At 41.1% G+C, this 27,988-nt stretch overlaps 1 protein-coding gene and 1 long non-coding RNA gene across 13 annotated transcripts in view; one reads left to right on the top strand and one right to left on the bottom strand.

The window, feature by feature from the left end:
* FGGY (FGGY carbohydrate kinase domain containing) overlaps positions 1-27,988 on the top strand; it is a 523,869-nt gene that overhangs the window by 411,908 nt on the left and 83,973 nt on the right. The gene's annotated exons all lie outside the window — the stretch shown is intronic.
* On the bottom strand, positions 18-27,988 carry LOC133245129 (uncharacterized). 4 transcript variants are annotated; one of them, XR_009735611.1, is made up of 3 exons: positions 16,433-27,988; positions 12,344-13,131; positions 18-10,791 (listed from the first exon to the last, which is right to left on the bottom strand). It is a non-coding gene; the product is annotated as an uncharacterized LOC133245129 (long non-coding RNA). The 4 variants fall into 4 exon arrangements; XR_009735612.1 differs by having other exon boundaries at positions 18-9,937; XR_009735609.1 differs by having other exon boundaries at positions 18-12,513; positions 13,002-13,131.

Raw genomic sequence — 27,988 nt, 5'->3', positions numbered from 1 at the left:
GCCTTCGTTACTGTCAGTTGTTCTGTTCTTCTATTGGCTTTCTTTTTTTTTTTTTCCTCCTTTAAAATAGCTCTTACATGATTTCATCTAAATTTCCCCATTTTTTTTTCTTTTAGCAAGTGAAACAGGTAAGGTAGAAAACTTAAATTTTTCATGTGAATTTCTGATTTTTATTTGCTTCCTTCATCTCCACCTACCACTTTTTAAATACCTCCAAGGCCTCTTTCAACAAGAGACACAAATGAAAATGTTTGTAAAAGGGAATTAAAAGAAAAAAATAAGGAACAGAGATACAGGAAGAAGGAAACAACTTGCTGGTGATGATGGAGCACACAATTTGACTCTGAGCTTCCTGGCAGCCAAGACAAAAAAGAACACATGATAAGTTGCATAATTCTCATTTTCAAAAAGAGGAAGCATATTAGTCTCTTTGGGAGACAAAGCTTTTCCTCCCACCAAATTGCAAAAGACATTTCACACATGGGTTTTATGGAGAGATTTTGAGTTGTAAAATAATAAGGCTAACAATAGGTTTACAAAAAGGTAGAGAAACCATATGGATTAGGGCTCAGAGCACAAGCTCTGCAGTCAGCCCTCACTTGACTTCCTACAAGTTCTGTGATCTGCTGTTCACTCTGTTTCTTTATCTGTAATAACAATCAGGAGCACATGAGTTCTTTCTCTGAATCAGGAATGTACATTCAGTCCCACAACAGCTCTATTATCCCCCTTTTATAGTTGATGAGTCTGAGGCAAAAGAAGTTAAATAACTTGGCTTATGTTGAAACAGATAGTAAATGCCAAAACCAAGAAGTCTGGCTCTGAAGCTGAAAGTTGAAGAAGTATTTGTTCAGCTGAGCATCAGAGAGCTTAAGTGACTTGCCCACGGTCTCAAGGTTGGGACTAGAAGCCAGGTTTTCCATTAGTAGCTCAATAATGAGAGCTTTATTTATTGTAACCTTCTTTTGTACCAAGAACTATTCTAGGTGCTTTTCGTATAATCTTCCTGGTACCTCTCACAACCCACATGGGCAACAGAGATCCAGAAAGATTACAGAATTTAAGGGTACATATTGGAAATGGTCACATGCAAGGGTCTCATTCCAACACTTTGAAAGTGTAATGCCTTGCACCCTGTCCAAGCCTCTCAAGCTGATGCTTATGAACTATCTCTTCCAAAGAATTGAACCCATTCATGACTGCTTGTGGATTTTTTTTAAATTTTATTTTATTTTTAAACTTTACAATATTGTATTAGTTTTGCCAAATATCGAAATGAATCCGCCACAGGTATACCTGTGTTCCCCATCCTGAACCCTCCTCCCTCCTCCCTCCCCATAGCCTCCCTCTGGGTCGTCCCAGTGCACCATCCCCAAGCATCCAGTATCGTGCATCGAACCTGGACTGGCGACTCATTTCATACATGATATTATACATGTTTCAATGCCATTCTCCCAAATCTCCCCACCCTCTCCCTCTCCCACAGAGTCCATATGAGATGGATGAAACTGGAACCTATCATACAGAGTGAAGTAAGCCAGAAAGAAAAACACCAATACAGTATACTAACGCATATATATGGAATTTAGAAAGATGGTAACAATAACCCTGTGTACAAGACAGCAAAAGAGACACTGATGTATAGATCAGTCTTATGCTTGTGGATTTTAACTGGAGTTTTTATACAAAGATGGGAGAGTTGAATTTTCAACATTTTTCTGGATTTTCTGGTAACTGTCAGAAATGTCACATGGAGGTATTTATTGTTGAAATGTCAGTGACTTATTTTAATGTATTGATTGATGAAGATGTTCTCAGAACTAGCTGCCTCGCCCTCCCTGGGATGAAGCATAATTGCTAAAACAAAGCAGTAGAGATGCTTACTAAGGCTCTGCATAGGTTAATTCATATTATGAACTGGAAGTTTCTTTTCCCTTAAAATTCAAATGTTGAATCCTGAATCCTGCAGCATGATGATATTTAGAGATGTGGCCTCTGGGAGGTAATTTGGATTAGGTGAGGTCATGAGGGTGGGACCTCTATGGTGAGATTAGTGCCCTTCTAAGAAGAATACTGGACCTTGCTTTCTCTGTGTTATGTGAGGACACAGCCCAAAGGTAGCCATCTGCAAACCAGAACCAACCCTGCTGGCACCTTGATATTGGCACCTTGAGAAAATAGATTTATGTTGTTTAAACACTCAATCTGGTATTTCGTGATGTCAGCCCGAGCAGATGAAGACACCTCATTTAATCTTGACAGTCTCCAGGTAGGACTTTTTATTCCTGTCTTATATATGAAGAAAACCAGGCTCAGAGATGTTTTAAGAAATTTGCCCAAGGCTACAGTTAATAAGGGACAAAAGCAAAATTGAAATCAAGGTCATATATATCCTCTGCCGATTTTCTTTCTGTTTTTATTTATATTTTTCTTTTTTCTTGAAAAATGTTTTTTGGCTTCTTATATGTTCAAGGGTGAATTTTCTGCAAAGGAATGTCATTGGTCACAAGGAGATTGTCTACAGCCAAAACAGAGTAGTGTGACATGATCTGACTGTTCTGTCCAATTCTTCATGCCATGACTTATAGCTCCTCGTTGATATTTTACTCATATTTGGAGTTTCTAACTCTGAGAATATTCCACTCACATCTTCTCCTAGATGGAAACTGAGCCTCATCCCACACTGACGTCTTCTTCACTACATAATATTCTCCCTTAGTCTTCCAGAAAAGTATCTAAGATAAGGTAGATTGAATGTTGGAATCAGTGACTTGAGTAGCAACTGCAAGGCTTACCACATTTTAAAGACAAGCTCCCATCCCCTGTTCAACCCACAAAATTAAGTGCCTCTCCTGATTATTTTTAGGAGACACTATAATCTAGTAAAGAAAGCCCGCAGGTGCAAGAGACCTGAATCTTACCTGCCATCACATGCCAGAGAGAACCCACGTGGTCTTGACTTCTGTGTGTGGTTGTTATACATCTTCAAGCAGTGTCACTTGACCTCTCCAGGTGCTTGTTTCATTTGTTTATTTCCTTTTAAAAAAATGTTTAATTAAAAATTGCCACACCTGTGGGACTGCTGAGATAGCGCCTTTGAAAGGTTCAGTGACCTCCATGAAGTTCAGTTCAGTTGCGTCCAACTCTTTTGCGACCCCATGGACTGCTGCATGCCAGGCCTCCCTGTCAATTACCAACTCCCAGAGTTTACACAAACTTATCTACATTGAGTCGGTGATGCCATCCAACCATCTCATCATGTCATCCCCTTCTTCTCCTGCTTTCAATCTTTCCTAGCATCAGGGTCTTTTCAAATGAGTCAGTTCTTCACATCCAGTGACCAAACTACTGGAGTTTCAGCTTCAGCATCAGTCCTTCCAATGAATATTTAGGATTGATTTCCTTTAGCATTGACTGGTTGGTTCTCCTTGCAGTCCAAGGGACTCTCAAGAGCCTTCTCCAAACCACAATTCAAAAGCATCACTTCTTCAGTGCTCAGCTTTCTTTATAGTCCAACTCTCACATACATACATGACTACTGGAAAAACCACAGCTTTGACTAGACGGACCTTTGTTGACAAGGTAATGTCTCTGCTTTTTAGTATGCTATCTAGGTTGGTCATAACTTTTCTTCCAAGGAGCAAGCATCTTTTAATTTCATGGCTTCAGTTACCATCTGCAGTGATTTTGGAGCCCCCCAAAATAGTCTGTCACTGTTTCCATTGTTTCACCATCTATTTGCCGTGAAGTGATGGGACCAGATGCCATGATCTTGGTTTTCTGAATGTTGAGTTTTAAGCCAACTTTTTCACTCTCCTCTTTCACTTTCATTAAGAGCTCTTTAGTTCTTTGCTTTCTGCCATAAGCATGGTGTCATCTGCATATCTGAGGTTATTGATATTTCTCCCAGCAGTCTTGATTCCATGAACCTCCATGAAGCCCAGGTATAATTATCAACATTGTTATAATGATTATGTTTGGAAATGTAAATACATGTACACTTGGATTCATTCATCTCTCTCTAAAGAAGAGATGCAAACCTCTGTGCCCCAGGTCTGGGGACCAGATCAGGACTCTGGCAGGTTGAGGTGAAACAGAATAACTTCCTCCCTGTAATTCATATTCTTCAACCTGAACTTCAAACTTCAAACCTGAACTTCATAGGTCCTAACTTGATCTTCAGGATGCCTGCTACCCCTTCCTTTAAGAAAGCTGAGCAAAGCTTGCCAGCAACTCAGTGATTCCCATGGGCCATATGTTTTGTCTTCTCATAGGCTACACATATGGTAGCTGGATAAAGAATTTCACTTCTTATCTATATGGGCTGACTTTCGTATGTTTAGCCAGTGGCATCTCCTTCAGATGAAGGAAAGGATAAGAAGACTCCAAAAGACCCAGACTACGTGCCTGGGGAGACAGAATTTCCCAAATTCTTAGGCCCATGAATGGATGACATCAGCCAGGGATAGAGTGCTATGCCTTCCTTTGCCAGTACAAACAGATCAGAAGAACTTAGAGTTGTGAATTTTACTTATAGCTATTGCACACTTCTATATATTTCAATTCTGGGGAAAGTGTATCAGCTGGAGGGAAAGGGATAGTGGATGGAATTTTCTGATGGGTTATTAATGAGAGAGATTACTCAAGTTACAAGGTCCATTGCTATTCAGATTTTGCACTCCACTGACAGTTCCTACTTCCACCCTTTGTTTATTTATCCATTCATATTCTCACCCTCAGAGTCTTCCTTTCTTCCCCTGCCCTTGTCTGCCCTCCCTTTAGACGGCTAAAGTCTTCCCCAGTTCAGTTCAGTCGCTCAGTTGTGTCCAACTCTTTACAACCCTATGGACTGCAGCATGCCAGGCCTCCCTGTTGGTCACCAACTCCTGGAGCTTGTTCAAACTCATATCCATCGAGTCAGTGATGACATCCAACCATCTCATCCTCTGTTGTCCCCTTCTCCTCCTGCCTTCAATCTTTCCCAGCATCAGGGTCTTTTCCAATGAGTCAGTTCTTCGCATCACGTGGCCAAAGTATTGGAGCTTCAGCTTCAGCATCAGTCCTTCCAATGAACATTCAGGGTGGATTTCCTTTAAGGTTGACTGGTTTGATTTCCTTATAGTCCAAGGGACTCCCAAGAGTCTTCTCCAATGCCACAGTTCAGAAGCATCAATTCTTCCGCAGAGTCTTCCTACTCTTCCCTTTTCAAATTAGGGTCTCACAAAGGGTATTGATATAGCCATCCAGCCACATTAAACAATAGAATAATAATATCTTAAAGCAGGGGTCCCCAACCCCCAGCCCACAAACGCCCAGCCTTCCTCCCTCCTTATAGTCATAAAAACATGGAATACAGGCAGTCTTGGCATCTATGATCTTTCTATCTGACCTCTCCCCCATCCCTAGAAGGTCACCCACTGCTCCTCTGTCCATCAGTGCACTTCAAAGTGATCCTCTCTAATTCTGAATGTCCTGGAATGCAAATAATCACAATTAGAAGTTGGGAGCATCCCATAACAATTCTGTAGGCTCCTAGGTCCTGGAAAATTAACAAACTAGAAAAAATAACTTTATGAGCTATCAGCACGCTTCCATTTTCTAAGCACAGACAATAGAGAAGTTCTGAGAAATGCAAAGGACACATAAAACAAGAAACCGGGTTCATGATGCCATGAGAGAAAAACTCAGTCCAATGGCAAAGAGGCAGAAATACAACATGGCTTTCCACTTTCTGCTTCCTTCAGGCCCTCTGCAGAAGTCATTAGCTTCCTGTAATTTCTTATCTTATAAGGCAGTTTTTTCTCCCCAAGACTATTTATATAAAATAAGCTTTAATTCTAACAGTGCTATTTATCTTGACACCCACCCTCCCCACCTCAGGAGGAGGCGGGTAAGCAGTAGAGAGAAGCCTCTAAAGCAAAAATCAGCAAAATGAGACGGTGACAGGAGATCAGAATGAATTCAGCCATCTTTCAGGGTAAGGAAAACAAGCCCTTGGAATCAACCAATTAATCAAAACCTCTTTTCCTCCCATGGTGTGAGGGCTGCTGCCTCTGAAAACCATTGACTCCATGTGTTCCCACCATCAGCTTTCCTTGTCACGTTCCAGACAGACTCCTGTGTCTCGCAGACCAATACGTGTAAGCGGCCAGTGGAGAGCGGTGATTACTCACCCTTTCTGTAATGTGTGCCCACAGGATAAACGATCCACGCTGACCGCAGTGGTCTACCCTCAAGGTCAGTCCTTGCAAACACCCTCACTACTTAGCCAAAGCCTCTCCTCCTTTCTGTTCTTTTTTGCGAGGTTTTACTTCATTTGGAGCCAGTTTATATTCATCACCTATTATGTGCTTCAAAGCCTGTGGTTTTGTATGTGACACAATACGTCTCCAGTCTGCTTTATTTTGTGAGAGTCAACTTTCTGTGCTTTTTAGTTCTGTTTGGTTTTCTGTCACCATAAATACCAGTTTTACATTTTGCAAAGTAAAGTTGATTATCATGATCTTGCTTTCTGGAGGTTTGGAAGGACGGATAGATTTATATAACGGATGTTCAGAAATATGAAACCATCCCATTTCTTGGTACATTCAATATTAATTTGCTGAGTTTTTTCCTTTTTCTGTAATACAAGTAATAATAATTCGTGTTCATTGGGAAAAATAAGAAAATTCAGTTAAGCTGAAAGAAAAGTATGAAAAGTTTTAGGATAGGATATTGCTATCCTAAAACTATCACTATATTATATTCTGGTTTCTGTCCTTTTAATCCTTTGGTCCGTATTTTAAAATTACTTTGTACTTTTATTGATTGCAGAAATGTATTCATACAATGCATATTGTTTTATAACCTTTTCCCCCACCCCAAAATACATAGTAAACATCTATGTTTATCATTTTTGTAGGCTGTATAATTTTTTGCCCCATAGAAAATGCCGTGACTTATTTTTTCCAGTCCTCTAGTTTTGAATATTTAGGTTGTCTCTGTTGTTTTAAGGAATGTTGCAACTAATAACATCTCTGTAGCTAAAATTTGCCCACCACACCCTAAATTATTTCCAGAAACTAAATTATGGAAGTATAGTTGTTTGGTCAAAGAGTTTGCCCAAGCTTTAGGACTTTGATACATATTAGCACTTTATACTCCCACCAACAGTGAGTGAAATTTCAGGGCTCACATTTCTTGTGTGTAAGGAGTCTTTTGGTATGAGTTTTAGTTTCATTTGGTTTTCATTCCCAGGCCTCTTAAAATCCCATTCATTTCACATATGGTCCTGATACTGTCAGCTCTCTTTAGTAGCCTTTTGCCCTTTGCTGCATAAGCATATGCTTCAAGAGCTATGAGATTCTGGTTTCTTATTAAGTAGATTCAGGCCTCTGATTGGATTTTCAATGTCCTATCCCATATGGGAGTGCCTCATAGAAAATCAACAGAAAATCCTGAAATGGTAATTAATTTAAAGAAGGATTAAATTAAGAATGTGATATTGCCCTTAACATTCTTTATACTTACTGCCATACCTGGTTAACAGTACATTCTTATATTTTTTGAAAATTGCTCCTACTCAAAAAAAACAACCAACCAACCACAAATTCAGGTCCTGATTAATTACATATCTCTTACTCTAATCCGGTTTGCAAAATGGCATCATGGATATAAAAGTCAAAAATTAGGGACTTCCCCAGTGGTTAAGATTCAGTGCTTCCACTTCAGGGGTACATGGGTTTGATCCCTGGTTGGGGAACTAAGATCCCCTAATGAAGACTTACTGTATAGCACAAGGACCTCTACTCAGTGCTCTGTGGTGACCTAAATGGGAAGGAAATCTAAAAAAGAGAACATATATGTACACATATAACTGATTTACTTTGCTGTACAGCAGAAACTTTAACACAACATTGTAAAGTAACTATCAGTCCAGTTCAGTTCAGTCGTTCAGTCGTGTCCGACTCTTTGCGACCCCGTGAATCGCAGCACACCAGGCCTCCCTGTCCATCACCAACTCCAATAAAAATAAATAAATATTTAAAAATAGCTCAAAATTGGAATTCTGTTTTTAAGAGATTATTTCAATATATAAGATATATGACATTTGACTCTCCCGCTCTTTATAGGGTGATCCTAGATCAAGGCCTGTTACTTTCCATCCTATGTCAGTCATGGAATCTTTGGTTTGTCATTCGTAGAATCTCTGCAGCAACCAGTGGATGTTAACAGTCCCCACTGTGCAGATGGGGACAGTGAGGCATCAGTTCAGTCGCTCAGTCATGTCCAACTCTTTGTGACCCCATGAATCACAGCACGCCAGGCCTCCCTGTCCATCACCAACTCCCGGAGTTCACTCAGACTCATGTCCATCGAGTCAGTGATGCCATCCAGCCATCTCATTCTCTGTCGTCCCCTTCTCCTCCTGCCCCCAATCCCTGCCAGCATCAGAGTCTTTTCCAATGAGTCAACTCTTCGCATCAGGTGGCCAAAGTTTTGGAGTTTCAGTGAGGCATGGAGAGGTCATATAACCTTGTTCTTTTTGTTCCAACAAACCATGCTTTTTATATCTGTTGCTTGGAAAAAGCAGAGATTACCATGTGGCAGCTCAGCTGCCCTTCTAGGGTGGAATGGATAATAGAATAATCAGCATCCATGTTTATCATTGCTACTTTGTTGATTATGACTTGTAGAAATAAAAAGAAGAAACATACTCTGTTTGGTTTGGAAGCTTTCTACTTCTTTTGTTTGGAGAAGACTGCATACCATGTTCCCAGTAGTGTTTTATCTTTTTGTATTTAATCATAACCTGTCCATTTACTTTTTATAGAGATAGATATAAAAAAGCACTTAACTAATTAAGAACTTTAGTTAAAAGACAGTTTTTATGGTATTGTTATTAACACAGAGGTTTAGGCTAACAAACATTTTTTTCAAATATCTCCTTCCTCCTGCAGTTTTTACTCAGGAACTTAAGAATTGGGCTTTTATAAAAACAAACAATAGCCAAATATCTACTGAGTCCTTTAGTGGCTTAGGAGGATTTCAGAACTGTAATTCTAAAATAAAGTTTACCTACTTCTCTTTGACTTAATTTTGTTCAAGACAACATTTTATACTGGTACAAATCTGAAGAAATATATTAGATTATTTTGTAGAAATGAATGTCTATACATACTTAATTCATCATTCTAATTATCATTTATGCTTTTACTTTTTATGGTGAATTTCCTTGTTGGGATAAATTAGAAATTTCTAATAATTAGAAATTTCTAATAAATTAGAAATGAATAAGTTGGGCTTTTTTCTCTTTAGGATGTTAGGAATAGAAGATCTGTGCAATATAAATTTAATATTCAACACAGTAAATTAAGCTATAGAAGCAAATAAGACATGAGGGAAGATAAGACCTTTAGTTAAATCAGAAATTGTCTGTAATTGGGGAAAAGTTCTTAAAAATGCCTACACGTGCACACACATAAATGCGCACATAGATACCACTGGACGAAGATTGATTCAGAGCCATGGAATATTTAGAGGTCTTTCTGAAATCTATGAAAGACTTCTGATTGCATCATTGAGGCAAATGATCAAGATGTATGTGAGAGAAAAATATCATTATTACAGTTACTTATTGGAAATGTTTGATACTTTGCAGTGAGCCATAAAGTACTACGGGTACAGAAACTTGGATGTCATCTCTCTAATCATATACATATCAAAGAAATTTTAACATCTAAAAATTTAATATCATGTTAAAAGTGATTCATAAGGAAATTTCCTATACTATTATCATCATAAATTTTACAAATGAAGAAACAGGGTAGGAAGGTTTAAGTGACTTACCAAAGTCAAAGGCTAGAAATGGTGGGAGCCAGAATCCAAGGCCTAGGCTAGAATTCCAAAGCTGAAGATTGTTCAACTTAATCATACTTGGAAGTGGACTCCTGTGGGGCTGAGTGTGATTACCATTACTTTTTTAAAATTTTTTAAAATTTATTTTATTGAAGTATAGCTGATTTACAGTATTGTGTTATTTTCTGCTGTGCAACAAAATGATTCAGTTATACTTATGTATACCCTCTTTTTCATATTCTTTTCCATTATGGCTTATCACAGGATATTGAATATCATTCCCTCGGCTATCCAGGACCTTGTTGTTTATCCATCCTGTGTATTTTGCATCCTGTGTAGTTTGCATCTGCTAATCCCAAACTCCTAATCCATCTCTGCCTCACTCCCCCTCCCTCTTGGCAACCACAAATATGTTCTCTATATCTGTGAGTCTGCTTCTCTAGACAACTAGAATTTGAATATACATTAAAATGTCACTGTGTTAGTCAGGGTCTTCACAGAAGATACCCTCAAATGGATAGTTGTAGGGAGTTTAGTAGAGGGACTGTTTACAGACTGTAGACTGGCTCTGGAGAAATCACAAGGGACGATGTAGTACACTGGAATCTGTAAGAGCTGGACCTTAAGAGGTGAAGGAGGAACACAGTTCCTAGAACCTCTGAATCCCAGAAGAGGACTATATGGAGGCTACCAAGTCAGCTGTCTTGCCAGTGACCTTGGAAGTGAAGAGCTGGATTATTGACTCCTTTCTCTTCCCTCTCACTGATTGGCTGTCAGGCTTCCATTGGGTGCAGTCAAAGTCAGAGGTCAAGGAAGCTTGTTAATATGGTCCATACACATGAGCCTGGCTCAGCCCAGAGGAGGGTGGGAGAGAGTGTTCAGGAGCATGTACCGCCATCCTCTGCAGTCATCCAGACTGGGCTGGGCAGGTCTGTCTGCAGACCAGAGGCCAATCTGTGAATGGTTTGTTACAGATTTGCGATGAGATAAAGCACTTGCATCAGAATGTAACTCAGTTATGACCTTTTGTTCATAGCACAGTATTCTCAGTGAAAGAATCAGTGTGTTTACTTTCTGCCGCAACTCTTTTTGTCATTATGTCATGGACAGCCCCTGTAAGTAGCCCTGATCAGATCTGCCAGCTCTGCAGATGACAGAGAGAACCCCCTTATATCTGCCTTTATTTTCCTCCCTTACCTTCCACTAAAGATAGGAAAACTGTCTGTGCCTCTTCTGAGATAGGCAGTGTGCTAAGGTACTGGAGATGACATTTATTTCTTGAAAATAGGTGATTCACCTCACCATTACAGATAGGAAACTGAGGCTCAGAAAGTTTAAATACATCATCTAACAAGTAAGCAGAGGTGGTGATCAAATCCAGAGCTGACTCCAGAACCCATGCTCTTCCTATGGGCTGCCCTAGGACCACGCTTAAAATTATCTGACATTAATACTTAGGAAACAATGCAGAATTCTGGTGGGATTGCCTTGTTTGGAGGTCCAGAGCCGTGTTCTGGTGTCGGTAACAACCAAGTCATGGTTTCTGGGAATAGACACACCCCAACTCCCCAAAAAAAGAACCATTTATGGATCCCATGTCACTCAGTTTTATAAGGCCTTTCCCAACCCAGCCAGCCAGATCAGAAGGTGAAGTCAGTTTGTTTCTAAGGACCTGTTGTCTGTTTCTATCTCTTTTTTAATCTGGGAGTTTGGAAAGAAGATGAGGAGAAAGAATTCATGCAAGGGATACATTTCCTTAGAAATGTTATTAATTGGCTGGGCAAAACAAGCGAAGGAAATAAAATAGCTGCTCCTTACTAAGTGAAGGCATCTCATTCCCTTATCTCATTAAAAATTAAAAGCACTCTTGGTTTAAGTAGGGCAAATTAGTAATTAAGTGCTATATAATCAACTTGTGTAAACATAATATTGAAGGGGAGGCCAAATTAATCACTCTGCTGGCTTGTTCTTGCCCCCATTAATGCACCTTTTATTTGGGTCCTTCCTGTGATGTCAGGATGCATTTTCTGCTCTCCCTCTGCTGCTGGAGATAGGGTGGGCTGTGATAGCTGGGCTGTCAGATAACAGTGGGCTGGATCTGGAAAAGGCATGTGTCTGGGCCTGATTCAACCAGGTGCTGAGGCTCCCTGCTTCATTGTTTGACCTAGAGCTCATCAGAGGAAGGCTGCCATGTGTCAGGGACAGTCCCAGATGGTAGCAGGACAAAGAAGAATTAAACACATCTCAGGACCCATGGGGTTCCAATCTCGGGGGGAGAAGATGGACACAGGCAGATAGATACAGTTATGAAAAAGTCAGCACTAAGTGTAATGGCAAGGATCAGTGGGCCTTGGCTTGGGCTCAAATCATGACTCTGCCACTTACCTTGGGTGACTTACTTAATTTCTCTGTGCCTCAGAGCCCTCATCTGTAAGCCTAACCATAATATCTGCATCATGATATGCTATCTCACAGTTTGTGTTGTAAGAGGCAAACACATGAGTACCTGTAAGGGTAGAACGGGCCTTCAAGGTGGCTCAGCGGTAAGGAATCCATCTGCCAAGTCAGGAGATGTGGGTTTGATCCCTGGGTTGGGAAGATCCCCTGGAGAAGGAAATGGCAACCCACTCCAGTATTCTTGCCTGGGAAATCCTATGGTCGGAGGAGCCTGGTGGGCTATAATCCATGGAGTCACAAAACAGTCAGTCACTACTTAGCAACTAAACAGCAACAAAGCAGAATCCTGTCTGTTTAATGTTGGCTATTACTTAACTATACTTGGATAGTGGAGTACCACGAAGGAGTGTCTTCCATTGCCTTAGGGCTATGAGTGTCCTTCTGAGAAGGAGACATTTGAACCAGGCCATAGAGCATTAGTTACTCTAGAGCTGGAACTCTGTTTGGAGGGGCATGTGACCCAGGCTGGCTTTTAATCTTTGCATTGGAGTCCCTTCTCTGGAAGTAGAGGAAGGAGCATATACTTCAGTCCTACACAAATCTCTCTCCATTTTAATTCCACACAATAAATAGTAATAACTGATGGAGTTCAGTTGTGTTATGGCAACTGCCTGCCAAGTCTGGGGAGTGGAAGAGGGCAAATGAGCTACACCTGTTGTGGGCAAGATAAGAGGAAATCAAATGGGGCAGTAAAAAGTGTAAGTCACCTTATTCCACTCAAGGTGATGGCATCTCCTTGACTTGCTAGCTGGGTGAACCATCCCGACGGGCAAGATACTTCATTTCTCTCAGCCTCTGTGCCATATTAACTGACCCCACTGAATAACTGCAAATATTCTGTGAATGAAAGCACATTTAGCACAATACTCTGCATACACAAAAATACTGTTATTATTTCCTGTATTGATTTAATCTTTACCTAAAACCCAGTCAAGTAGGTAGTAACATCATCCCACTTTATAAAGCAGGAAATGGAGGCATCAAGATGCTGATGAGCTCCTAAGGTCACATGGATGGCTGGTGCAGGGAGGAGGGTTCCTGTTTAGCTGTCTAACTCTAGGCTTACCCTCTGCATCTCCCTTGCTGCCCAGTGCTTCAGAGAGCACCTGGAGCTCAATTTACATATTATATGCTAGAAGTAGGGAAGATGTCACTTGATTATGTCCAGGCCCCTCACTTGCTAATGAGGAAGAAATCTTTTCTCCCGCTTGAAGGAACAACAGGATTCCCTTTAACAGATGGGGCAGGCCAAAGAGACCCCCTGAAATGATCATCCCTTGGATGCAATGGATGCAGCTACTTGAACTCATCTTGGCAGTTTTGCTTTGGGAAGAAAACAGTGTATTTATCATTCATACTCCTCTTCCATAAAGGATTTGAGCAAGCTTATAATAAAGGGCTAAGCAGAATAAAACTAAGCAAAATAAAACACAAGTTAGAAGCTATGTAGAAAGAGAATACCCCAACTACTTAGACTAGGGGATCCTCAAATATGTATGCCTTCAGGTGCCAACTAGTCTGTATAAACTTGGGACAATACCAGCAAAGGCCAAGATGATTTCTTCTGCAGGTTGGAGAATGTATACTCTTGCCTAAGGACATTGCCATTCAGGTTGTTTTAACCCTGCTTTGGTGAGTGCCAGACCAAGCAGATTTATGGGGCAGATTTGGCCTGTGGGTCTCTGACCCTGAAATAAGGGGATTACTTGGAGCTTCCCAGCAGCCAACACAGAACTGGGAAATAGGTCAAGTCAGATAGTGTCCACGGAGTCAAGGAAGTATACACCCATTCTCCAAAAGAGACTATGTCTTCCCTGCTATCAAATTCCAAAGTTGCCATTTCTTTAAAAACAAACTGAGAAATCCTTCTTTGAAACTTTACAGAAGCAGCAGAAGAATTCATCCTATATTAAGTTGTTAAGAGTCCAGAGCAGAACATTGAAACTTGACTTGAACTTAAGAATTGCCCAGGTTTATAACTTTGTGGAGCTGTCGCTTGACCCAAGGGTAAAACTGAATACCCAGCATGGTAGATGGATGGCGTGTCCCTTACCACTCTTCCCTGAATATTCCTTCCCTCAGCCAGCTTCACAAACAGAGCTGTGTCACTGACCTAGGAGTATCTTAGAAGACCTCAGTACTAAAGCTTTTACCAGCCTGGCATCAGGGACGTGCTAAAATGAAGCAGCCATCAATCGAGAAGGGCAACAGATGTTGAAGCCTATCAGATGTCAGTAAACAGCAAGCCTACAGAGGCCAGTGAACTTGGCATCCTCCTAGCAAAAATACACTGTTGCCTTCAAGAGGGAACACCGTGGACTTTTATAAACTGCATTAGGTGATATATTTTTTCTTAACCTCTATTTTTTTTTAAAGGGCAGATTTAATGTTCACAGAGTGTTCTAGGCTTTCAGCCCTAGAAGTGTAGGTCTTCAAAATATCCTCCCAGTAATTATGAGACATTTCATGTTCAGCTTATCTAGTACCCTCCCTTTTACTGTTAGAAGTATGATTCATATTATAAGCAATAAATAGGCCCATAGTTCAGAGCACAGACTCAGATGTCACAGAAGTCTGGGCTCCAGTCCTGAGTTCAGATGCTAAAGCTGTACGTTAGGTCAATCCCTTTACCTCTCCTGTCAAAACTGGTGTTCTCACTGTACAAATGAGACTGTTTAAAGCGCCTGCCTCAAAAAGAGTGCCGTGAAGATTAAATGAGATAATATGTAGAAAGTATTTAGCACAGTGGCTGGTATGAATAAACTTTCAGTGAGAATTCTACAAAGTTAGAGAAATGTTTATGATACCTCTCCTTATTAGCTGACTGTAAATTACATGTTGTTGTAGCTCTTTAAGTACATTATTAAAAGACGGCTGGGCCACTCATTTACCTCCTGTTTGCTCTCAGGTAGCTTTTTACTACCTGTGCATTACATTTCCTGGACTCTCTTGCAACTGGCCATTAAGTAGTATTTAGCACTGTTTTTGGTTTAGTTTTAGTATTTGGTTAATGGGAGATAGTGATGGAGATTGGTATGCAGGAAACAGGGAGAAGTCAGGTCATTGCTCTCTTTTACTTCAGCAGCAGCAGCAGCTGCATCTCCTTTGTGATTCCAGCTTCCAGCCTTCCCCTTCAGGTCCCAGTGCTGAGCACTCAGCCCTTAGTTGGTTTCAGCTCCAGCCTGACATCCCTAGCCCCTATCTCTGGTCACACTACTGCCTCCCACCAGCTCTTGACCCCTGAGAGGAATAGCAGCTTTCTGCCATCCCTGACCTCTGAGTTCCTTTGGCATCATCAGTTTGGCTTCTTAGTTTCCTCTGTCGTCAGTGAAAACAATTTCTTGCACTCAGTTCTTTCTGTTAAATGACCTAGAGTGGCTTCGCGTCTCCTGACTGCACTCTAATGATACCGTTGCTTTTAAATATTAAAAGAGAAGTCAGTCCTTACGGTGAATCCACTTCCCCTTCTCTCTGCCTGTTGGAATGGGCTAGGCCAGTGGGAGGAAGGGTGGCTGCTTCTCATGAAGAACAGTTTACTTTGACTAAATAAAACAGACAAGAAAATTGACCTTAGCAACTCTAGTGAATACCCAGCTCTGAACAATCAAACTCTGAGTCAGGCATTGAGGACAGTGGCTGTGCATAGCTTACCACTTCCATCAGGAGACACGGCTGGAGTACAGGTCAGAACTGGGCCCAGGTCAAGGGAGAGTCTAGTCGAAAAGAATAGAAACTCCTCTTTCTTGAACCAGAACTCTGGACCATTCTAAGTGAGTCATTATATTACATGTGTGATTATTCTCATCACTCAAGTGAGGAAATAGAGACTCAGAAAGGACAAGCGATTTGCCCAGCATCCCGTAGCTATTAAGTAGTGGCATTAGTTTAAGTCTGTATGTCTCGGAGCTTATGTTTATTAAGACATTTCGTTTACTCAAGATTTTCCAAACTTTCTTCCTGTTTCAAAGCAAATTATAAGAAAGCTACTTGCAAAACTCATATTTCTCTGGTCTTGTAGACATTCCCTTGCAGAATCAATAGTTAGCCTTTTCTCCCCTAATTCTCACAATAGATTTATATGCAAATTTTCTTGCCTTCAGTTTTACAAATGAGAAAACAGAAAGTGAAAAGAACTTACCCAAGGTCACACTAGGTGTTAATATTCAAGCTGAAATTTGAATACAGGTTTTCCTGTCCCCAAGCAAACACTATTCCTACTGGTGACGTCAAAGTACTGGATTATGTGATAGAAGGCCAAATGTTTTACAGTTTTAAAAAAGAAAAAGGGGAAAAACAAGGCCAGGTTCCCCACCTTCAAGGAGTTGACAGGCTAGAAAAATAAAAATGAAGCAACCTGAAACCAGCAGTGCTGTTACATGATCTACTCCCTGGTAACAGCTACAGGCAGGAAAGAGAAGTGTGACTTTGTAGAAGAAGTAGGGCTTGAAATGGAAATGGTAATTTAGGAGGAGCAGAGAAGCAGTAGGAAGTGGACTTTTCAGACAGAGATGCTAGTGAAAGGAAAGGAACAACACAGACAGAAGAGACATCAACTCAGCTCCTAGGGAAGCATCCCAGTTCATGAGGAACAGAAGAAAAAGCTCGATACATAAGGACCACACTTGACTGGGAATGGGGGTCATCAACTACGAACAAATTATTAGGAATTTGATCAGGAGTCTTGGGAGCGTGCTTTGCCCAACATCCTGCAACTCTGTCAGCTGTTTTTTGTTTTTTTAATGTTTTAGGCTAATAGTCTCATTTTTTTTTAAATCAACAACATCAAGTGCTTCTTAGATGATAATACTGTTTCCCACTTAAAAAAAAAAATAAAACCTGTAAACTAATTCAACCTGAGAGTAACAACAGAGATTGATTATTTATATCTAACAGTTTTAAAGTCTTTAAATGCCCCTGGAAAAGTATCCTATTTTGCAAGAGAACATTTGTGTATAGAGTGTTATAGCATATCATGTTTGAGAATTTCAGGATGAAGATACCTTCTGAGACAAGGCCACTGAGATAACGGGAAGCAAGCAACCCCCCTCACCCCACCTCAAATCCTACTCCTTCCCCTCCCTGTCTCAACTGACACCTTGCCCAGAGGAGCCTGTATGTTGGATGGAGTTGATCAGACTGAAATTCCTACCAAGTTGGCCATGTCAGTTTCACCTGTCAGCATCTCTGATGAGGAAGGATCCTGAGAGACCAGACTGGTTTAGGTAATTGGATTATAGCGGTTGTCTTCATCTTAGTAAGCTGATTAACCACTACTAACAGACATTTACAGAGGAAAAATTTATAGACAGCCCTAAAGTGGTGACTCAAGCAAGTGCTTAGACTACCGAGGAGCAGCAGGCTTTGTGAGTCCAGCATGTTGTGACGTGGTGGGGAACTAGGAACCTGCTCTTCAAGGGGCTCCTAAAAGGATAACAGAGGGTATTCATGTCATTTCACCAGTCACTGTGCATGTGACTTTGTGGATTAAATCACTTAATCCTCACAACAATTCCATTCAATTCTGATATTCCTAGTGCTTTGCAGATAAAGAGGTCTTTGCAGATAAGGAGGTCAAATCACAAATTAAATACTTTCCCAAGGTCACAAAGCTGGTAAGATATACTTGGGTGATGTTCTGACCCTGTAGTCTCTCCACTGGAATAATACTGGAACCCATCTGTAAAATTGCCTTGGGACATTTCCTCGTGTCAGGCCCACCTCTACACTCCCCACCCAAGCCTGTGCTTATCTCTAGTATTGCCCTTCAGTGTTTCAGTGTCTGCTTACCCCACTTGGGTATGGGCTTCCAGGGAAAGATCCCAGAAGTCTTCATCCTTAACCAGTAGTGAGTGCTGCATAAACACGTGTGGTACCACAAAGGAGGTGAAATTGACAGAGAATGTATAGTCTCCCTTGATCTGGCTGAGCAGCCACTTAAAGCAGAAGTGCTGCTGTGGACAGACGTGGATTGAAAGCCCTTAGCAGGTAAAATCTGATGCAAGACCACCTATTTCTTAGCTCTGTCTCTGAAAACAGCTTTCCCCATTCTCATGGGCATTCACTCCAGACTGTTCCTTGTGATTCTCAGGTACTCTCTTTTTTCCAAAGATAAAGTCCCCATCCTCAAAGTCGGTTTGGTTACTAAACAACTCAGTATATAACCTGGGACAAGAGGTCTACCACTTGAGGCCTCAGATTCCTCATCTACACCGAAAAAATTAGGTCTTGATTTTCAAACAGTTTAAAGTGGTGGACCACTTAGGAGGCCACTGTGTAAACACACAGAAGCCGAGCCACGTCTCCTGTTCACCGAGGGTCCCAGCTGAACGTAAGAAGCTGGGCTCTCAATTGTTTCAGAGGCAATAACCCCAAATATATTAAGGTAATCAACACAAATACTTAATAGTACAGAAATTAAAATGAGTTCAGAATGGAAGATCCAGGCCATTGGAAAAAATGGGTTCAAGGGCTACCAGCGAGACCCCCGTGCCTGCTTCTCTGTTGAAGGCTTCTCTGTGTGCTCCTGGAGGAAGCGGGTGTGTAGCTTGACTGTGTACAGTGGGCTGGGGAAGCTAAAGCCTCTGGGCCCATCCTCCTTGACTGAAGACAGACTGTGTGCTGTGGCACTGGTGAATTAGAAATTCTAGCCAGTGACTCTTAGAGGTTGATTTTCTGTCTGGGGATCTGACCTCTTGCTTCACCAGCCTAGGGGATCAGACTGTCCTGGGAGGAGCTGTGAGCTAACCCTCTGAAAAGCCTTTCCTTTCTTTCTCTTTCTTTCTTTTTTTAACTGTATGCTTCAAGGGGAATTTCTGACTGGGGGCTTAACACCGTGAGTTTGAATCCCTCTTGGCATTTAGAGCTTTGAGAGATCCATACCACCCTCTTCATTGGTGTTTTGTGCTAGAAGATTACTAGAGATTTAATTCCATTTATGTCACTGGATTTATTTTAAAAAAAAAAAAACCTTTGGGAATCAGGCATGAATGCCCCATTTCTTTTTTTTTTTTGGTCAGTTTTCACTGATTCCTTATGTGAATGCCTCAAGGGTAAGAATCTAGTTTTAGTTATTTAGTTAACTAATCTAGTTATTTAGTTATTTCCAAATCTCCAGACCCTAACACAGAGACTGACCTGGACTGCATGGTAAATATTTATATTTCATTCTACAAATACAACCTCCCCCCACCCCACCCCCGCCCCAGGTGCAGCAATGTGTAAAATAACCATTGTACCAGGTTTCATCCCATTTACAGTGGAGTGTAAGAGACCATTAAAAAAGTAAATCCAAATAAATATATAGTGTATCTTGGAATATACTATAAGGCCTCTAAAGGGAAAAGAACGGTTTCAATGAAAGGACAAATTTGATTGATGAATGAAAGGAAAATGACCCCAACTGCCAACTCAAAATCTGTCTCATCTCATCTCTTTGTAAATAATTATTATTGGTATTATTTTAACTATCACAACTGCTGCCGTTTCTTGAGTATCCACCACATTCCAAGCTCTGTCCTATTACCTTCCTATTTAGCATCAAATTCTCCAAAGAGCCTTGCTGTTTAGACCTTCTTATCCCTTATTCCAGAGAAGGCAATGGCACCCCACTCCAGTACTCTTGCCTGGAGAATCCCACGGATGGAGGAGCCTGGTAGGCTGCAGTCCATGGGGTCGCTAGGAGTCGGACACGACTGAGCGACTTCACTTTCACTTTTCACTTTCATGCATTGGAGAAGGAAACGGCAACCCACTCCAGTGTTCTTGCCTGGAGAATCCCAGGGACGGGGGAGCCTGGTGGGCTGCCGTCTGTGGAGTCGCACAGAGTCGGACACGACTGATGTGACCTAGCAGTAGCAGTAGCAGTATCCCTTATTCCAGATAAAAAAGGAAGGCCCAAGGAAAGTAATTAACTCGTTCATGATCAGAGTCAGTAAATGTCTGGGACAAATGCAAGTTGGTCTGAGAGAGACTCTGCATTGAGCAAAAGGGAAAAAATTCCAAAGATTATCATCAGGGATCCAATAGGGAGTCGCTGACTGAGGAACACTATATCCTACCTTGTTGCAAATGATCAATTATGTTAGGGGAGAGGAAGAAAAAAAAGAGAAAAAATCTATGTTCAAGAGTTAGAGGGAAAGGGAGGAAGATAGTATTCTTGAATTGGTCATCTTATCAGCCTAGCAATAATAAGCCATCACCATGGGAACAAGAACTCTAATTAATGACAGATGTTGAGTCACTTTATAAACCACACCATCTGAATGCCGAGCCGGTGCTGTAACCCTCTCTCCCCTTTCGCAGCTGGGAGCATGCTATGGTCTTGTTGGAGAGACCCGTCTTCTGTGGGTGGAGCAAACTCTGGACTTGGCATCAGAAGACTTGCATCTGAGCCTCAAATCTGCCCTTTCTGAGTTCTTTTGCCGTGAACAATAAGCTCACCAAAAGTGAGAGGTGGCCATTGTTAATTTTGTCATTATTATTGCTACCACTAATAGTAGCTTTCTAAGACTCCAGATCTACAAAATGCAACGTAACGTCATCTCATCAGTTACTACACTGACAGCAAATGTCTGGCATAGACAGTGTGCTATGTTATTTAACCATGGTGATGCTGATTCTGGAGAAGAAAAGTAGGAAAGGGAAAGAGGAAGAAAAGCAGTTGCAGTGATACGCAATGATGTACGTGTGTAGAACTATGAAAGCTCTGAGGTGTGATACAAATGAGGGCATTCTACTCATGGTCAAAATATTTTTGGTTAGTTCCTGGGCTGGTAGCCCATTCCTGTGTTCAGTTTTGTCAAAGGTTCTTTTGTCTCTGTTCCCTTTCTGTCCAGCCCCGTGTGCGTGTCTCTCCTCCTTCCGGCTGTGCTGTTTAACTGGGGGAAGGACAACCAAGACAAAGAATTCACAGAAATCATGAAAAAAATTTACTCAGAGCCCAAGTTCTCTATAGGCCAGGATTTCCCATAGACTGTTCTTTTGGACATTAGAAGGTATTCCTGGAAATAATTCCTTTGGAAAACACTACATTCAAGTTAACTAGGTATCTTAATAGTAAGACTTTGCATAAGAGTTTAATATATTAACGTGCCTTGTGAATCTCCCAGGTTGTGGAGGCATTTAGAATACAGACTTTCCTAAATTTACTTGCCCAAAAAGTTAGTTTTTCATGGAGCATTTTACTTTGCTAAAGGACCAAACATTGAAAAGTGCTACTGTAAACCAAGAGTCAAGACCATCAAGTGTACAAGTAGTACCACATAACAAGTTTGAAAAATGCCACCAATCTTCCCGTCATTCATGTGTCCATTTTACAAATTAAAAGGGCGCCAATCCTGTATGTCCTTCCCTGGTGAAGGACAGGGAAGCCTGTGCGCTGTAGTGCTTGGGGTCGCAAAGAGTCAGACACAACTGAGCGAGTGAACAACAATGCTGTATTTGGCAGTGACTTCATGCTGGATGGTGGAGAAGCAACAACAAGATCCATCTATTTCCACTCTTACCATCTTGGAGCTCTTGTGAGCATTTTGGGGTGATAGAGAAATCGCCTGGCAATAGCAATGCAGGTGAAGGGTAGAAAGCAAGGGTGCTGTGGTACCAAGGACTGCTGCTGCTAAGTCGCTTCAGTTGTGTCCGACTCTGTGCGACCCCAGAGACGGCAGCCCACCAGGCTCCCCCATCCCTGGGATTCTCCAGGCAAGAACACTGGGGTGGGTTGCCATTTCCTTCTCCAATGCATGAAAGTGAAAAGTCAAAGTGAAGTCGCTCAGTCATGTCCGACTCTTAGCCACCCCATGGACTGCAGCCCACCAGGCTCATCCATCCATGGGATTCTCCGGGACAGGGGCTTCTTATTCCTACTTCGTAGGTCAAGAGGAGTTTCCCAGGGGAAGGAACTTCTAACCTGAGATCCAAAGAACAGTAAGAACAATAGGTAACACATTGTCAATGCACTTTCCCAGGTGTTGTCCCATCACATCCTCCTAGCAGTCTTGTGGGTCAGACACAATGAAAGTGGTGACAGGAAAGATGAGAGGAATGTGAACCAGCACATTGCTTTGGGTCTGTTGGTTCGAACTTGAACGAGTCACTAAACTCCATGGACTCAAGTGTCCAGGAGCCATAAATGGATACAAAACAGAATAACATGGTTTCTCCCCAAATGCACAGGTAAACCATCGGTAGCACCCAGGATTTTAGCTGGCTTGTGGACACTCTTTTTGTAATAGATATATATTTAATTTAACATATATTAGAAAAAGGTAACCAGCATCATACCTATGTTTTCATAGACATTTTTGCCAAGAACAAGGCAATTTGAAAAAAGAGAAAAAAGAATTTATTCCAAATTTAGAAAAAAATATTATACTAATATAATACTACACATGATACTTGAACATGGAAACAATTATGAAGATGGTATGTGAATAAAATTTGTGAAGTAATAAAGTAACATGTGTGAAAGTGTCTCATGCATAGAAAGTGAAAGAAGGGTTAGTTGCTCAATTGTCTCCAACTCTTTGTGATGCCATGGACTATAACCTGCCAGGCTCCTCTGTCCATGGAATTCTCCAGGCAAGAATACTGGAGTGGGTTGCCATTCCCTTCTCCAGGGCCTCTTCTCAACCCAGGCACTGAACCCAGGTCTCCTGCATTGCAGGCATATTCTTTATTGTCTGAGCCACCAGGGAAGCCTCATGCATAAATCAAATCAGATCAGTTGCTCAGTCGTGTCCGACTCTTTGGGACCCCATGAATCACAGCACGCCAGGCCTCCCTGTCCATCACCAACTCCCAGAGTTCACTGAGACTCACATCCATCGAGTCAGTGATGCCATCCAGACATCTCATCCTCTGTCATCCCCTTCTCCTCTTGCCCCCAATCCCTCCCAGCATCAGAGTCTTTTCCAATGAGTCAACTCTTCGCATGAGGTGGCCAAAGTACTGGAGTTTCAGCTTTAGCATCATTGCTTCCAAAGAACACCCAGGACTGATCTCCTTCAGAATGGACTGGTTGGATCTCCTTGCAGTCCAAGGGACTCTCAAGAGTCTTCTCCAACACCACAGTTCAAAAGCATCAATTCTTCGGCGCTCAGCCTTCTTCACAGTCCAACTCTCACATCCATACATGACCACAGGAAAAACCATAGCCTTGACTAGACGAACCTTTGCTGGCAAAGTAATGTCTCTGCTTTTGAATATGCTATCTAGGTTGGTCATAACTTTCCTTCCAAGGAGGCCCCAGTAAATTCTTCCTTTCTTTCTGATTCACTGGGCCAGCAAGTGGCAGACCCCAGGTCTAAGCCAGAGCTTCAGACTCCGAGTCCAATGCTCCTTCCAGGACACCTTTAACTGTGTCTGCCTCATCCAGCCACTCATCCCTCAGTAATAATGCAATGAGTGGGTATTTCAGAAGTGACTCATGACTTTGCAAAAATGTTCGGACGAATGTCAATAATAAATAACATGTATACGTACTAAACATAGACAGTGTTAGCATTTTCAAAAACAGGAATTGGAATCTGAGAATTGAAAGGGCACTCAGAGATCATCTCACCCAATCTTGCCTTTTATGGATGTGGAACTTGGGACCCAGAGAGGAGAAGTGCTTTGTTCAGAGCTCTTAGCTAATCAAACCAGGATGAGAATTCATATAAAACATGCAGATATAAAATGTTACATGTAAGGACTTCCCTGGTGGTCCAGTGGTTAAGACTCTGTGCTTCCAATGCAGGAGGTGCAAGTTCAATCCCTGGTCAGGTAACTAAGATCCTACTTGCTGAGAAGTGCGGCCACAAAAAATAAAGAAACAAAAAAGTTACATGTAAAAAGGAAAAACAAAAAACAAAAAAAAAAAAACTGTCTCCTTTTTCCAGAAAAGTAGCAGGGATATACCACAAAAGGACTTTTACTTTAACAAACTTAAAAATTTGGGAGGTCATGCTTCATGCTATGCCAAGCAGAACATTGTAAACGATCACTGGAGAAGGCATTCCTGGTTCTATTCATTTGTTTGTTTGTCTTAATTGTAAAATATACATAACAAAATTTACCATTTTTGCATAAATGATATAGTAGTGTTAAGTATTATTCACATTATTGTGCAACCAAGGTCCAGAACTCTTTTCATTTTGCAAAACTGAACTCTCTACCCCATTAAACAACAGTTCCCCACCCCTCTCTCTTCCAGGTTCTAGCAACCATGATTCTACTTTCTATCTCTGTGAATTTTACTACTCTCAGTACATATATAAGTGCAATCATACATATTTGTCTTTTTTGTGACTAGCTTCTTTCATTTAGCATAATGTCCTCAAGAGCCATACTCATGGTGGCATGTGTCAGAATTTCTCTCCTTCCTGGTTGTTTTCTTGATGTGACACAGACTGTTCTCTGTGGTTCCTGATTATACCCATCATCACCGTTAAGACTTCGGCATGCTTACTATTTTAGTGACTTTTCTCCAGTGGGGGAAATAGATAGCTCAGTTGTGGATGACAGCAGCAGTGAAAATCAGTATCTAAGAGGAACTCAAGCCTTCGTCTTCCAATCTTTTCTAAGTAGGTGACAAGGGAGATAAGTGAGATTGCTTGCTGTATCTCCCACCCTCACCCCCAGTTCCCTTCATTGCTTCCACCTCAAGTCTTCCGTCAGCCACAAAGGAACCATAAGGTGGTGGTTAGTGATTTAAAAAGTGGATTTTCAAGTAAAACAGCCTTGGATTCCAGTCTAGCCTCTGTAACTTACTAAATCTAGGATCATGCATAATATGATTAACTCTCAAAGCTATGCTTCTGTTATCTGTGGATGGATAGAATAATACTTGTATATAATTTTTCTTTTTTAAAGCTTTTTTTTCTCCTTTTATGTGGTAAGATATTATTTCTGGACTTAGTTTCTCAAACTGAAAAATAATAATCGGTAATTTCTTCCACTGGATTGTTCGGAGATGGGATGTGATGTTATCTGACATTTTGGCCACTGAGACGTCTTGTTCCAGGCTGAAAGTTCTAGGGAACCTCATGATATTGGAAAGGAGAGAACGCTCATTTATTATGCAGCCTCTGTAGGTCAGATATAGTACTTTTTCATCCAAAACTCTGAGTAGTACTCTATTATGGCCCTTGGCCCTTTGCATCATTAGCATTTGCAGTCTCCCTGGCTTATCTTAACCATCCTTGTCCCCCAGCTCCCAGTCCTTCATCAGGGCCTGCAAGATACCCAGAAAACTACAGATCCTGCTCGCCCTGCTGCCATTTTTTTTTTTTTTAAACTGTTTCTTTAATGCATTGGGAATCACTCAACATGTGCCTGCATTTTTTTGGCCACTAATACATTCCCCATATCTCAAGATATTCTCTCTCTTCCCATTCCAATATCCCCATGGCCTCATGGTAAAAGGTACCATTCATTTGACAAGGAAGCCTGCAGATGGAAACTGATTTGGGCTCCTCTCTCAGCACTCTCCTTGCTGACCACTCTTTTATTTCCCCCTGGATTTGACCCTCCCATCTTCTTTCTTTTGATAAACAGGACAGCTGTCCCCAAAGGGATGCATCCATTACATTTCACCAGAGTTGAGTTCACTTTCCATTGTGTTTCTGTTTAAAAAGAAAGCCTTTTAAAAGGGTTGAGCATACATTGAGTGTGTACTTAATTTTTAATATGTGTGTGTGCCCACAGCCAAGAGAATAGAAGAGAAGCCTTAAATAACAATGAAACTGAATGTATATGTGTGTTATGTGGCACTGATTCCTAAACATGTATATTCTTAGCAGCCAGGTATTATTTAATACATCCCCATTAGTCAAGATGCCAAATCTAAATGAAAACCATGTTTAAATATATTTAGTAATAGTATGGCTTTTGGTTGACTTTCAAGCTGTATTAACATAACTTTATTTTTCCCCAGCCAGCCCTCAGTCACTGTCTTATATTTTTACTCTGAATGTTAGTCTAGTTCTTTTGTGTTATTAGCCAATTTTGATCATAAACAATTTATACCACAGACTTTTAGCATCATTTGCACTGGGCCCTTAAATGTAAATGTTTTAGAAAGAGAATAACCCTGAGTTTTTTTTTTTTTTTTCCTGGCTGAAAAATGAAATGTCTCTTCTTCATGGGGTGAGTCCCTGAATTTAAAAGGAAGTTAATAAGTGCCTAGGAGATAGTAAATTGTTTGTAGTTTCTGTAACGAATGGTGTCTGCCTTTTGAGTTGTTGTTGCTTTTAGTGTTTTGTACTAAATGTACTGTGTTCATTTTTTTCTTCCCCTTTGTGATGATTCACGCTTCTGTTAGTTTTGCAATAGCACCACCTACAGGCTGTGGGGAACATTGCATGTGCTGCTAAAATGATCTTCGTTTCAGTCGCTCAGTCGTGTCCCACTCTTTGCCACCCCATGAATCGCAGCACGCCAGGCCTCCCTGTCCATCACCAACTCCCGGAGTTCACCCAAACTCATGTCCATCGAGTTGGTGATGCCATCCAGCCATCTCATCCTCTGTCGTCCCCTTCTCCTCCTGCCCCCAATCCCTCCCAGCATCAGAGTCTTTTCCAATGAGTCAACTCTTCGCACGAGGTGGCCAAAGTACTGGAGTTTCAGCTTCAGCATCATTCCTTCCAAAGAAACCCCAGGACTGATCTCCTTTAGAATGGACTGGTTGGATGTCCTTGCAGTCCAAGGGACTCTCAAGAGTCTTCGCCAACACCACAGTTCAAAAGCATCAATTCTTCGGTGCTCAGCTTTCTTCACAGTTAGTAGCTTTTTAAAAAGCAATTCCCCTGCTCTTCAGGATGTAATGACAAAAGGCTTGTGGGTCTTGGGATTGAAGAAGAGAGAAGGCAGTAGTAGCCTGTTGAGGTAGGCTCCTATCTCCATCCACCAGGTTTCCAATCTGGTGACAAACCAAAAAGAGCTATAACTAGAAAGCATTCCTTTTATAAAGAATTAGCCACACTTGGAGTAAAATATTCTGTTCCAGCAGATTTTTAAAAAATTATTAATAAAACATCATTGTATTTATTTAACATGTTTCACTCTTTTTCTTGTGCCCAGCAATTTTCTTGCTGTTTTCATCCTTGTAACGCATTTTCCAACATAACTGCAGTGAAATGATTCTTGCATGTGGTGCTTTGGTTTTGCTCTTATAGTAATTACTTGCCTCTCACACTTCCACACGCTCTCTTCTTTCTTCATTGTTCTCTGTATTAGTCCTTATAAAGTTTTATTTCAGCCTTCAGCCTGTTTATGCTTTCCATTAATGTTTCATTATCGTTTCTTCTTGTTTCTGGAGTTCTTTTATGGTTCTTTGTGTTTACATCTGAAAACGTTTTAAAACCTGATTAAAGTATCACAAATGTGTTTATTAAAAAACACAATACAATTCTTTGATTATATTAGTGCTGATAAATAATGCTTACAAAACTGTTATTTGCATCATATTAAATCCAAAATTTAACATGTGTTTAACTTTGTACACTGTAGATGTTCTATGGTTCACTTTAAAAAAAAATTAAATATAGTGCATCAGTTCAGTTCAGTCGCTCAGTCATGTCCGACTCTTTGCGACCCCGTGAATCGCAGCATGCCAGGCCTCCCTGTCCATCACCAACTCCCGGAGTTCACCCAAACTCATGTCCATCAAGTTGGTGATTCCATCCAGCCATCTCATCCTCTGTCGGCCCCTTCTCCT

Source organism: Bos javanicus, chromosome 3 (genome assembly GCF_032452875.1).
Source record: "Bos javanicus breed banteng chromosome 3, ARS-OSU_banteng_1.0, whole genome shotgun sequence".
In the NCBI taxonomy this organism is placed as follows: Eukaryota; Metazoa; Chordata; class Mammalia; order Artiodactyla; family Bovidae; genus Bos; species Bos javanicus.
Note: the sequence above shows the minus strand (reverse complement) of the source record. Positions and strands in the feature narration are given on the sequence as shown.